Here is a 5,131-nt window from a genome sequence, read left to right as displayed (position 1 = left end):
AAGACAGACAAGAGGAGGAGGGAGGAAGTCAACTGAATGCAATCTGGTAAACTTCTGCCATTGGTGCCACTACAGTTAAGAAACTATATCAAAATACACATTACACTAATAAATTTAGGGGCTTTTTGTTTGTACATCCCTTGCTTTGTTTTATTTTGGACAGCAGTGAAGCTACGATACATGTCTGCCACAGTTGCTTATCATTGTGATGGTTTATGACCTATATATTCTTTAGTCACTTGATTGGTTTGATTATTTTTGATGCACAAAGTAGATTTTTATTTATTTATTTAAATAAAATCACACTTGATTATGTGTATTATTGAACCTGTGTGACCATTAAACTTGAGCATAGTTAAGTTAAAGTTGCTGAGTTCCGGGGGTTTAGTTCTCCCCAGGTGGCGCTGTCGACCTATCCTCGAAAAGTGACATCTCGGTCATCCTTGTCATAGCTATTCTCGCCCTCCTGCCACACTTGCAATATGCATTTCTTGGCCACGTGGGGGCAGTTTGGTTATTTAGGTGTTGTGGTTAAATAAATTAGATAATTAGTCTCACAGTAACAGACCATTTGGAAAGCTGGGTACATTGGGTTGTGAGAGGTTAGTCAATATACCTGTTTCAACTATTAACAACAACCTGTCATGCACCGTCCTAGATAATTTACAACCAGTCTGTCCAGTCTGTCCAACTATTAATCATATCCTAGGGAACAAATTACCAGCTGAAATAAAATAAATTCTAGATATAACGATTTTACAACAAAGGCATATGTGCCTTTCATGTCTGTTCTTGCATGTAACTTTGTGCTCTGGGAAGAAGAAAAGTTTGAAGTATTTAAATGAAGAAGTATGTAATGCTGTAAGTCAGGGGTACTCAATTATGGTTCGGATAGAGAAAATCTCCTCATGTACAGGTCTGCAGTGTCATCATGTTTAAGTTGCGTGATAATTCTACGTTTCTATATTGCACTCTGCTTCTATGAAACCTAAAGCTGTATATTTTAATCACACTGAACATGTAAAACCTAACTAGGGACAGAAGTTGAGAATTAGCAATACCTATGGACTGTATAATTTAAATGATCTCTGTGCAGCACATCAGTTTCATGCTTTAGATTAGAACTATGTTAAATTGCGCCATCCCTATCAAATAAATCAAATCAAATTTAATTAATTAATTTTAATTTGTTATATTATTTAATTATAACCTTTGGTTATACATTTATTGGCCACATAAGGGTTGTAGTAATAGGTGGTTTGGTTAAGTAAAGTGGATAACCACAGTAACAAAACATTTTGACAGCTGGATACATTGCATTTAAGAGATTAAGCTAAAGTGGTTTGTCAGGATCTCTCTCTTTCAACCACTAACAACAACCTCTCATGCACTGGCTTAGATAATAACTGAATGAACATGCGCACACACAATAGAGATGGACAGATCAATCGACATCTCTTACTTTCTTTGAAGGCTGGCAAGTAGCTCCAAACAGAAACAGCATGTGAACAGTGAACACAAATAGCTCACAGACTGTGGATCCTGCAGGATAATTGTCCAAAAAAACAATTAAACTAGTTGTTTTTTAAACTAGTAAGTCAGCAACAGAAGAAAGGGAAAAGAGTTCTTATCTGAATTATTTTTTTTTGGAATCAGATTTTTCTTATGTATTATATCAAAGGTGGCATAGTCACACATATTACCTGAATATTTACTGATGACTACACAGGCCGTTCATCTTCTGACACGTTTGCAGCCAAACAAAGGTATTAACCAGTAGTCCTGTAAGATCGATGATAAATACCAAAGCATGATGATGATTTGCACACAGGACAATTTAACATACATTATAATGAGGGAGGGGCTTTAGATTTGTCACATAATACAATACAAGATTTTAGCATTGAGGAACAATCAGGCTACATTCGTGATTTTTATTGAGAATCATTGCAAAGTTTCAGGGCGTTCCTGTAACCATACAGTAGTAACTCATGGTGCCAGAAGGGAGGTACAGACACATTTCTCCCTGTCAGACAGGTTTGACTGATTCACAGGACAAGTTTGTAATGACTAACTCGTCTTGTCTCGCTGCATCTTTTTACTCCACAACCAGCTGGAAAGGAAGTGGCCCAAGAAGATCAGTGTCAAAGAGGCAATAGATCATCTGGTGAAATTTCACAAGGTTTGTTAAGACATTCTGATCTAATTCCTAATATTGTAGTTCATGCTTTTTAGTTGTCTTTGGACTTGCTTCTACATACTTTGGGATGGAAAGCTTCTTCCATGTCAGTCAGGTACATCTTTGGGCGCATTAGATAAACTGTTCAAGTCTCACTTTGTTTTCAGTGTGAAATATGATGATGCTCTGTCCAGCCTGTACACATTGTTGCAGACTACTCTGTACAAAAACAACAAACAAAAGTTAGCTCATGCAGCAAAAATGTTGAGATGTTTCCTTCATGCTTTCTCCTTTGGTACAAAGGTTCAGGCACCTGAAACTAATTCATGCAGTATATTTTGGGAATTAAAAAAACAAAACAAAAAATGTATTCAGCATTGTTGGCGTAATGTAATCTACAGTATATGGAATTGATTCTTGCTCATGTTCACAGTCCTGCATTATTCTGAGTTCTGGACAGTGAACAAGGTTGTTTTTCACGACATGTGTTTTTCACGACATGTGCACATTGATGTATGTATGCACTACATATTGATGTGGTATTCATATGTTTACAGTTTTGTTGAAACATCCAAATTACTTAATTTATGTTTGTCATTTTCATCTGGGCACACAATTTCCCTTTTCTGCTCAACTGTCTCTAATGCAATTTGTTTATGAATGTTTACACTGTGAGCACTTATTATTATTCAAAAATGTTTTTATGTTTGTAATACACCTGGTTACCACTACCCTACGCTGCACTCCAAAAAATATTTTGGGCACGTATTTTGGCCAAAATGCAGGACTTTTACATACATAGAAAATTTCCATCCATTTGAATTACGTAGGTTTAATATAAATAATCTAATAAACTTACTGTGAAGCAAGTAATAAGATTTATGTAATAGTACTAATAAACTCAATGTGATTCCACTACACAGTAGTGTAGTAGTAACCAGGTTTATGCATTCAATATTAATAGAGCCAATTTGTTTGCCCAAACCCAACAGCAAAAAATGAATGCAGTTATTTTTGGCTTATTAGTACTATTACATAAATCGTATTACCTGCTTCACATTAGGTTTGTGAGTTTATTTATATTAAAGCCATGTAATTCAAATGGATGGAAAATTTCTATGTAATGGAAATGCATTAGTGGCCAAACTTTTTTTTTTGAGTGCACCGTTTGCCCAAACCCAACAAGGAAAATGAATGCAGTTATGACTGCAGGTAGCTGTGAAAAGTATGTAATGGTATAAGCGAACAGGAGCATTTGACTTTGAGGGAAACGTGGCAAAGGTGTGATTTAGGTAAGAGAAAAGAGTGAGGTTGTGAGGACTAAAGCTCCATTGAAAATACAAACTATTATTTCCATTAATCAATAGGAAGATTTTATAGTATTACAGTTTGAGAAAGAAAGAGGCAAACTAAAACTAATGTCACCTGTCTCAACTCTGCCTGTTAATACGTGCATGTGTTTTGATATTAAATTCAGATTCACTGACTTATGCTTTCCCATATTTCACATTGCTGTTGTTCAGTACTGCTAACCAGCACCTCCTACTGTCTGTATATCATATCAACTCCAACCACCTGTTGAAAACTAGTCTGCATTACTCACACCACATCACATCTTCATGTAAGCCAATGAGCTCATTAGTACAGTAAGAATACGTTGTGTAAAGTTATGAGTGAACTCAGTGACAAAAAAGATTTGAGATTTGATCAGTATTTTTTATTGCTACAGACTGTTGATTATTTTTGCTCGTATTTATCCTCCACAAACAAGTCAATGATTTAATATTCACAAAGAAGAAAAGACAGACTGATTAATAGGCATTTTCATTATAGGAAAAGTACAGGTGGAAATAATAAAATGAATTATGGATTATTCTTGCCATTTCCATCGCCTCCATTGCCCTCGCCTCCATTGCCTACGCCTCCATTGCCTTTGCCTTCATTGCCTTTGCCTTCATTGCCTTCGCCTCCATTGCCTTTGCCTCCATTGCCTTTGCCTCCATTGCCATTGCCTCCATTGCCTTCGCCTCCATTGCCATTGCCATTGCCTCCATTGCCATTTTGCCCCCATTGCCCTCGCCATTGCCATCACTTGCATGCGCATCCAAAGCGAACTTTGTAGTCGCTGCCCTGTTTTTGTCACAGTCCTGGTCTACATCACGCAAACAAATCCCTCAGTGTATTGAAGCTAAAAAAACAACAACAATGCCAAGCAGTTAATTAATCAATTTTGAAGCAAGAAGACATATTAATGCTCAACAGATCAGTAACGTTAAATACATGATTAGAATGGATCTAAGATCTAAAAAAAAACAAAATTTCAACTGTTCTATTCTCATTTTGTCTTTGATGTCATTTTACAATGTCAGGTATGACTCTTTTCAAATGTTAAATCTCTTAGATATCCGAGGAAACATTGGGTTATTATGTTTCTTACTCTTCACAACATAAACTCAACTTACGTTTTGAAGATCTCCCCTGTGTCAATGGCTGGGGTCATTGATTTAACAGTAACAGCCTCAATGTACAAAGGGTAGGCAGGTAGCCCGGCTGATTTGCATGACACTGAGCCCTTAAAACGGACACTGTCAAACCAGCGGGTCCCACAAACTGCAGGGAGTAAAATAAAAAAACAGGATGAGTGGTGGAAAACTGTGGAGCCAAAGCACATTTTATATTATTGCTTATGCACATGACACATGAAAGAGGAGGAGTATCAACTTTGTATTTGCAGCTTACAGTCCTAATGTGCTATACAGTACTGTACCTCCTCCACCACAGAAGGGGGATAGCAGCTGAACGGATTTCTGCCATTGGTCTGAATATACCTGGGTTAGGACAGATCTCTTCTGGATGCTCTCTATGAAGTACTGGAAGGTCTCCCAGTCGTCGGTAATGACTCTCTGTCAAACCATGGTGTCCAGCATTCTGGACCAAGGTATTTACCAATTG

Source organism: Larimichthys crocea, chromosome XI (assembly GCF_000972845.2).
Source record: "Larimichthys crocea isolate SSNF chromosome XI, L_crocea_2.0, whole genome shotgun sequence".
In the NCBI taxonomy this organism is placed as follows: Eukaryota; Metazoa; Chordata; class Actinopteri; family Sciaenidae; genus Larimichthys; species Larimichthys crocea.
This window is presented reverse-complemented; position numbering follows the sequence as displayed.